We start from the raw sequence: 9,187 nt of genomic DNA, 5'->3' as shown, positions 1-9,187 counted from the left end.
TGCTACTTGGTGCTAGACCCCCCACTCTTGGGTGCTGCTACTGCTCCAACTGCAGCCCTGGGGTGAGGAGGGGGCTACTAGCCCACTCCCCAGAGAGGAGGAGTGAGGGACCCCAGCCACTGCTGTTGTGGATACCACCACCACCACCTGAGAGGGGTCCTTTCTGCCTGCCTGGACCACCACCTGGAGTTCCTGGAGCTGCTGCTGCTGCAGAGGCCGCTGCCTGGAGCTGCTGAAGCCCAAGGAGGAGAAGAAGAGGATCATCTGCCAGTGGGGCAGCACCTAGAGACTTTGCAGACCACCGTGGAGGGGGCCCTAAGACTGAGTAATTTTCAAACTGTGCTCTTGTGGTGGGGGTTTTGACTGTGTTTGTAGGGACACAGGGGGTGTGGTGTGGAGCTGCCCCCCGATCTATCTGTGTGTCCCCCCCAACCCCCACCACTATTACCACCACCGCTGCCTCCTCCACCACCCCCACTGGCTGTATACCATCTGCCTCAGCTCCTGCCTCTGGACTCAGCTGCTTGCTTGGCTTGCCACGCCCTATTTCCACCCTTTGGGCCAGAAGCAGCAGCCAGCTAAAAAAGACTTGTGCAAGTGCACATGGGCACATGTGCCCCCCCGGACTGCCTAACCCCCAGCTTTGCCCTTTACTACCTGCCCCATTGCCACTTGCTTTGCCTCCTCTTTTGCTCCAGCCCCCCTTACTAGCTTCAGTTTGTTTGCCTGCCCCGCCCATTTCCTTCTGCAGCCTTTGTTTGTTTGCCCTGCCCCAGCCTCTGAAGCTAGCCCCTTGGTTTCCCTGTTCTACCCCCAGACCGCTTAGCCCCTCGCTCCATGTGCCCATGCCCCCTCCCAGGCGCTTGTGCAACTCCCCATTTCAGTTGCAACCCTCTTCACTGCACCTTCAATGTTGTTGAATCCTGCCCCCCATAGTGCACCAAGAGGAGCCGGAATTTTCACCTTGTGTCGGTGACTGACCCCTAACCCCTGATTGCCCCCCGTCCAGCCCACCCCTTTTGGCGCCCTCCTCCCCTGCCTGCAGCCTAGCGGGGAGGAGTGGTCGACCTGCTTCCCTTCTCCCCTCCTCCTTTTGGTGTCCCCCTTTCCTCCTTGTTCATGATGGCGGGGGATGAGACGGGTGAGACCTCTCCAGTAGCCCGAGCTCCCCCTCCCCCGCCTGCCCCTCTGTCACCCCCCCAAGCTTCTACGTCCGCTGCCAAACCATCTGCCATCGCCCCCGTTGGGGCACCAGCAGCGACGGGCACCGGGGTTACCTCCACTGCTGCCACGTCTATCACCCCCTCAGATTTGCGGGGAGTCCTCCCAGCCGGCGGGAAGGGCCAGGGGAAGAAGAAGGGGAAGGGCCCCGCTAAAAAGACCAGGCCCTCCATGGCAGGGGCTGTCCCCGATGCCCCGGCCCCATCTCCAGCTGGGGCACCCCTCCCCGCTGTTCCCTCCACCAGCTCTGCAGGTGTCCCTCCCCGGCCCCCAGAGCATACGCCCAAGTGGCGGCAGCCCCCCCGCCTGCCGCTACATCATTTCTCCAGCCCACCGCCTCCGCTACCATCTATAGCGGCCGGGGCCCCTTTCCCACCATGACTAGGAAGCACGGCGTCCGTTGCCTCCTGGTGCCCGCCTCACCCCATGTGGAAACCTATGTGCGGGCGTTGGCGAGGGTGGTGGGGCCCACGGCCATTGTGGCGGCCTCCAAAATGTATGGCAAGGTCGTCTTCTTCTTAGCATCGGAGGCCGCTGCCCAGGAGGCGGTGGAGAAGGGCCTGGCGGTCGGGGGCGTGTTCGTCCCCTTAGAGCCGCTAGAGGACCTGGGCGTCCGCCTGGTCCTGACCTCCGTCCCTCCCTTTCTCCCCAATGCCGCCCTGTTACCCGCCCTTTCTACCTTGGGGAAGCCCATCTCTGTCATCAGCCCTCTCCCGTTGGGCTGCAAAGACCCCGCCCTCCGTCACGTCCTCTCCTTCCGCCGGCAAGTGCAGCTTCAACTGCCGTCGGCGGCGCGCGACGGAGAGGCACTCGAGGGGTCCTTCCTAGTCCCCTACCAGGGGACCCATTACAGGGTGCATTATTCCACGGGGGAGGCCCGGTGCTACCTCTGCCGGGCGATGGGGCACGTCCGGAGGGACTGCCCCCTGGCCCGGGAAGGAGGGGCATCCAGGACACCCGAGCTCCGGCAGGACACCGGCCCCGTCATCGCCGACGCCCCTGGCTACCCGGCACCCGAAACTGCCCCTCCTCCTTCCCAGTCCACCATTGCTCCCGCTCGGGCCCAAGGGGTACCTCCCCCACTATGCCCAAACGAGCGGGAGAACCCCGCCCCCGCTGTTTGCAATCTGGCGGGGCCTGTGGAGGAGGGTGCGGCAGGGACACCGCCCTGCATGGGAGAGGGCCCGCCCCAAGGGGAATCTTCCCTCCCTTGTCCTGCCCCACCGTTACCCCCTCGAGTCCCTGAGCCATCGCCTCTGCACCCTGACACAACCCCTGCTAGCCAGCCCCCGGATGATGCCATGGAGGGCTGGGCCCTAGTCCAGGGGAAGCGGGGCAAGCGGAAGGCTCGAGCTCCGCTCCTCCCATGTGACGCGGAGGCCCCCCGGAAGACCAGGAAGGGGGGCACCGATGCCGAGCCTTCCGCTCTACCCACGGGTGTGTTCCACCCACCAGAGCCGGCTGGGGAAGACGTGGCAGCACTGGAAGACGGTATCTCCCCTCCACGGGAGTCCCTCCCCTCCAAGACCCCCGAGGCACCATCTGAAACCCCAGTGTGCCCCGAAGTAACCATCGCATCAGGTGCCGGCGGGGAGAATCCCGGGGTAGCGGAAAACAATTTCCCCTTTATATATGAGGAGATCGAGGCCCTGGGTCTGACCCCGGTCACCCAGGGGGAGGACGATCCTATGCCAGCGGGCCTCGATCTGGGCGACTTCATCCCAGCCCCCCTTTCCCCATACTCCCTCCCCCTAACCGTTGCTTCTGCTCCCACCTCCGAGGAGCCCCTGGACTCCTCCATCAACCCGGCTGCAGAGGGCACCCCGCTGAGAGCCGCCGAGCCAGTTGAGGCGACGGCCAGTGCCACGCGGCTGGAACCTGAGCCACCAGGGGCATCCCTCGCTGGTGAGGAGCATTTGACCTCCTTTCCGGGAGAGGACCCTACAGAAGAAAGTCCACCTCCTGATGCCGTGGCTGCCAAATCCACCAGACAGCTTGCGCCCGGCATCGGTGAGAGCCCTCTCCCGAACCAGAATCTCACCTCTACCCCTGCCCCTGCCCTTCTCCCGCCCACCTCCCGAGATATTATTGCCACCCCTGGGATAGTCTCCTTTCCCTTTCCAACAGATGACTCCCAGGGAATGGCCTTTGTGTTTGCCCGTCCCGACCCACCAGGGGCTGCTATCCTCCCTCCGCCGCCCCCTATTGCCCCAGCATTCAGGTCAACCCATCAAGAGCCCCGTCGGGGGTCCGCACCCTGTCTGCCCGTCTCGCTGGGCCAGGGGGCTGTACCAAGGGCCCCATCGGGAAGCAACCAGACCATAACCCCAGCCCCCCATGCGCTGCGAGAGGAGTTGCGGGAGTTCCTAGAAGACGTCCGTGGCTCCCGCAACAAAGTCCAGCTTGCCCTCCAGCGATGGGGGGACTTTAATCAAATCCTCCGGGCCGCAAGGACCCTCATGGGGGAGGGGAAAAGGACCGGGAGACAGGGCGCCGCGGCCTACCAGCGGGTCCGCCACTTCCGTGACTCCTTACTCACCTACGGGGTGGGTCACGGACTGCTACGCGGCCCGCCGGGAGCCACGAGCATCCCTGCCGGCGAGGATCCCCCCCAGCCCTCCTCATGGCACCCTTTACCATCGCAACATTGAACACCCGTGGCTGTAAGATGGGTCTCCGCAGGTCCCAGGTGCTCTCCTTCCTTCGAGAGGGGAGGTACTCTGTGGTTTTCCTGCAGGAGACCCATACGGATCCGACCGCCGAAGACAGCTGGCGGCTGGATTGGGGAGACAGGGTCTACTTTAGCCACCTCACAGTTCATACGGGTGGAGTGGCGACCCTGTTCTCCCCCGACCTACGGCCCGAGGTGCTGGGGGTCGCCGAGGCTGTGCCGGGTCGCCTGCTGCACCTCCGGGTCCAAATGGAGGGGCTCGTAGTCAACCTCGTCAACATCTATGCCCCAGCAGCGAGCCCTGAGCGGCTGCAATTCTATCAGCAGGCATCCGCCTTCCTCGGCACCTTGGATCCTCAGGAGTGCCTGGTCCTGGGAGGGGACTTTAACATCACCCTTAAGGAACGGGACCGCTCGGGAACCGAGCAGAGCCCGGCCGCCGTCGCCGTCCTCCAGGAGATAGTCGAACACCACTCCCTGGTGGACGTCTGGCGCGACCACCACCCGGATGACACTTCCACGTTCACCTTTGTCCGGGTGGAGGCCCATCGGTCGCGCCACTCCCGGTTGGACCGCATTTATTTATCACGCTTTCATCTTACATGAGCCCACTCCTCCAGCATCCGGCCGGCCCCATTTTCTGACCATCACATAGCCACCGTGACAGCCTCCCTCTGCGCGGAGAGGCCGGGGCCGGCCTATTGGCATTTTAACAACAGCTTGCTGGAGGATGCGGGCTTCGTGGCGTCCTTCCGGGAGTTCTGGCTGGCCTGGTGAGGGCAGCGGCGTGCCTTTCCCTCGGCACGGCGGTGGTGGGACGTAGGGAAGGTGCGCGCCCGGCTCTTCTGCCGTGACTACACCCGGGGCACCAGCCGACGGAGGGATGCAGCGATAGAGCAGTTGGAACGGGAGGTCTTAGAGCTGGAGAGGCGTCTGGCCGCCAGCCCCGAGGATCCACCCCTCTGCGGAGCGTGCCGGGAGAAGCGGGAGGAGCTCCGGAGCCTCGAGGACCATCGGGCCCGGGGTGCCTTTGTTCGATCCCGCATCCGTCTCCTTCGGGAGATGGATTGCGGCTCCCGCTTCTTCTACGCCCTGGAAAAAAAGAGGGGGGCTAAGAAACATATCATCTGCCTACTGACTGAGGATGGCACCCCCCTCACGGATCCGGTGGAGATGTGCGAGAGGGCGAGAGCCTTCTACGCAAGCCTTTTCTCCCCGGAGCCGACCGATCCTAACGCTTGCAGAGTGCTGTGGGAGGAGCTCCCGACGGTCAGCGTGGGCGACCGAGACCGGCTAGAGCTGCCTCTCACTCTGGCCGAGTTCTCGGAAGCCCTCCGTCGCATGCCCACCAATAAATCTCCGGGCATGGACGGGCTGACCGTGGAGTTCTACCGCGTGTTCTGGGACGTCCTGGGCCCAGACCTAGTCACCGTCTGGGCCGAGTCTTTGCAGAGCGGGGTCCTCCCTCTTTCGTGCAGGCGAGCCGTGCTCGCCTTATTGCCGAAGAAGGGGGACCTCCGCGATTTACGAAATTGGCGTCCCGTCTCGCTCCTCAGCACGGACTACAAAATCGTGGCAAAAGCCATCTCCCTGAGGCTAGGGTCCGTGCTGGCGGACGTGGTCCACCCAGACCAGACCTACACCGTCCCGGGCCGCAGTATCTTCGACAACCTATATCTGGTCCGGGACCTATTGGAACTTGGGTGTAGGGATGGTCTGTCGTTCGCCCTCCTGTCCTTAGATCAAGAGAAGGCGTTCGACAGGATGGATCACGGGTATCTCCTGAGCACTCTGCAGGCGTTTGGTTTCGGACCCAGGTTTGTGAACTTTCTCCGGGTGCTGTACGCTTCCGCAGAGTGTCTGGTAAGGCTCAACTGGACCCTGACCGAACCGGTCAACTTCGGGCAAGGAGTACGGCAGGGGTGCCCCCTCTCAGGCCAGCTCTACGCTCTGGCGATCGAGCCCTTCCTCTGTCTCCTCCGAAGGAGGTTGACAGGGTTGGTGCTGAGGGAGCCGGAGCTGCGGCTGGTCCTGTTGGCGTACGCTGATGACGTGCTCCTCATGGTCCAGGACCCGGGCGACTTGGAGCGAGTGGAGGCTTGCCAGGCCATCTATTCAGCAGCCTCCTCTGCGCGGGTCAACTGGGTCAAGAGCTCTGGCTTGGTGGTAGGGGACTGGCGGCAGGCGAGCCCCCGCCCACCCGCGCTTCAAGCCATCCGGTGAAGCACGGGTCCGCTGCTCTATCTGGGCGTTTACCTTTCTGCCACACATCCCTCTCCGCCGGAGAACTGGCAGAATTTAGAGGGCGGGGTGATAGAGCGGCTCCGGAAATGGACAGGACTGCTCCGGTGCCTCTCCCTTCGAGGGAGAGCGTTAGTGCTTAATCAACTAGTCCTGTCCATGCTTTGGTACCGGCTCAACACCCTGGTCCCAGCCCCGGCTTTCCTGACCAACCTGCGGACATCGATTCTGGAGTTCTTTTGGTCAGGACTGCACTGGGTCCCTGCAGGGGTTCTCCATCTACCTGTGGAGGAGGGAGGGCAGGGCCTCAAATGTCTGCTTACTCAGGTCCATGTCTTCCGCCTCCAGACCCTGCAGAGGCTCCTTTATGGTGCAGGTAGTCCGGCGTGGAGCATACTGGCGCACGCCTTCCTGCGCCGCTTCCGAGGGCTCCGATACGACCGGCAGCTCCTTTATCTCCATCCGAGAGGTCTTCCGCGAGACCTCTCCGGGCTGCCGGTCTTCTACCAGGACCTCCTCCGGACCTGGAAACTCTTTACAACGAGCAGGTCCGTGGCGGCCACCGAGGGGGCAGATCTCCTCGCGGAGCCCCTGCTACACAACCCCCAGCTCCGTTTGCAGGTGGCGGAGTCCCGCTCGGTGCGCCAGAGGTTGGTCCTGGCAGAGGTCACAAGAGTCGGAGACCTCCTGGACTATGACCGGGGAGACTGGCTGGATCCCCTAACCTTCGCTCAGCGCATGGGGCTTTCCAGACCTTGTACTCCCCGATGCATACTTCAGGAGATGAAGGCCGCTTTGCCGCCCGCTGCTCGGGTTTATCTCGACCAGGTCCTGCACGAGGGCACGCCCCGCCCACCCACTACCCCAGGCCCGCCGGACCTTTTAATTGGACCCCTCCCCCGTGGACCTAACTGATTCCTTCACCCCTTCACTAGAAGCCGGCTGCACGAGATGCAGCCGGTCTGTTTTCAAACCGCGCCAAGAAAACATCTCTACACGCTCGTGTTCCACACCCTTCACGCCCGCACCCTCGTGTCCCGCCCCGATACAAAATGGCGGGACCTCCTGCCACCTTTGGAGGGTGAAGAGCCCCGGTGGGCCAGCCTATATTCCATCTTAGTCCCAAAGCCCGCCGGGGATGTCAGTTGGCGGCTCCTTCACGGAGCCGTGAGCACGGGCGTGTACTTGGCGCGGTTCACCACAATCCCAGACACCTGCCCCTTTTGCGGCGTGAGGGATACCCTGGCACATGTCTACCTGGAGTGTGCCAGGCTGCAGCCCCTATTCCGGCTCCTCACCAATATCTTATTACGTTTTGGGTTGCACTTCTCCCCTCACCTTCTCATTTATGCACTCCCTATCCGTGGCCCCACAAAGTCCCGGGATCTCCTGGTCAACCTCCTCCTGGCCCTAGCTAAAATGGCCATCTACAAAACCAGAGTGAGGAGGTTGGCCGATGGAGTCTCCTGTGACTGTGGGGCCTATTTCCGATCCTCGGTCCGTTCACGTATCCGGGCAGAGTTCCTCTGGGCGGCGTCCTCTGACTCCCTTGACGCCTTTGAGGAGCAGTGGGCTCTGTCCGGGGTTCTCTGCTCGGTGTCCCCGTCCGGTTCCCTTCTTTTGACCCTTTGACCGCACTCCTGTCCCTGTTATTTTATTAGTTGTCCCCTGGAATTTTTTGGGTATCTAGGTCCTGTGGATCCCCCTTTTAGGCTGGGGGGGACCCTTTAGCAGTGGACGGGCTTCGCCTGCCCACTTCCCGGATCCCAATAAGACTGCTCTCCCACAGCCTTCTAGCTTGGAGGGAGGTGGGAAGCTGCTACTCCTGCTGCTAGGCCCTAAGCTCTCCCTGCTGCTCCAGCTGCTCCCCTGGCTGGGCCAGACACCCCCCCCCCCTTCTCTGCTACTTGGCTGCTGGACCCCCCACTCTTGGGTGCTGCTACTGCTCCAACTGCAGCCCTGGGGTGGGGCTGCTAGCCCACTCCCCAGAGAGGAGGAGTGAGGGACCCCAGCCACTGCTGTTGTGGACACCACCACCACCACCACCACCACCTGAGAGGGGTCCATTCTGCCTGCCTGGACTACAACCTGGAGTTCCTGGAGCTGCTGCTGCTGCAGAGGCCGCTGCCTGGAGCTGCTGAAGCCCGAGGAGGAGAAGAAGAGGATCATCTGCCAGTGGGGCAGCACCTAGAGACTTTGCAGACCACCGTGGAGGGGGCCCTAAGACTGAGTAATTTTCAAACTGTGCTCTTGTGGTGGGGGTTTTGACTGTTTACAGGGACACAGGGGGTGTGGTGTGCAGCTGCCCCCCGATCCATCTGTGTGTCCCCCCCAACCCCCACCACTATTACCACAACTGCTGCCCCCTCCACCACTACCACTGGCTGTATACCATCTGCCTCTGGACTCAGCTGCTTGCTTGGCTTGCCACGCCCTATTTCCACCCTTTGGGCCAGAAGCAGCAGCAAGCTAAAAAAGACTTGTGCAAGTGCACATGGGCACATGTGCCCCCCCGGACTGCCTAACCCCCAGCTTTGCCCTTTACTACCTGCCCCATTTGCCACTTGCTTTGCCTCCTCTTTTGCTCCAGCCCCCCTTACTAGCTTCAGTTTGTTTGCCTGCCCCGCCCATTTCCTTCTGCAGCCTTTGTTTGTTTGCCCCGCCCCAGCCTCTGAAGCTAGCCCCTTGGTTTCCCTGTTCTACCCCCAGACTGCTTAGCCCCCCGCTCCGTGTGCCCATGCCCCCTCCCATGCGGTTGTGCAACTACCCATTTCAGTTGCAACCCTCTTCACTGCACCTTCAATGTTGTTGAATCCTGCCCCCCATAGTGCACCAAGAGGAGTCGGAATTTCCACCTTGTGTCGGTGACTGACCCCTAACCCCTGATTGCCCCCTGTCCAGCCCACCCCTTTTGGCGCCCTCCTCCTCTGCCCGCAGCCTAGCGGGGAGGAGTGGTCGACCTGCTTCCCCTCTCCCCTCCTCCTGTTGGTGTCCCCCTTTCCTCCTTGTTCATGATGGCGGGGGATGAGACGGGTGAGACCCCTCCAGCAGCCC

The sequence above is a fragment of the Dermochelys coriacea genome, chromosome 9 (assembly GCF_009764565.3).
Source record: "Dermochelys coriacea isolate rDerCor1 chromosome 9, rDerCor1.pri.v4, whole genome shotgun sequence".
Lineage (NCBI taxonomy): Eukaryota > Metazoa > Chordata > Testudines > Dermochelyidae > Dermochelys > Dermochelys coriacea.
Note: the sequence above shows the minus strand (reverse complement) of the source record.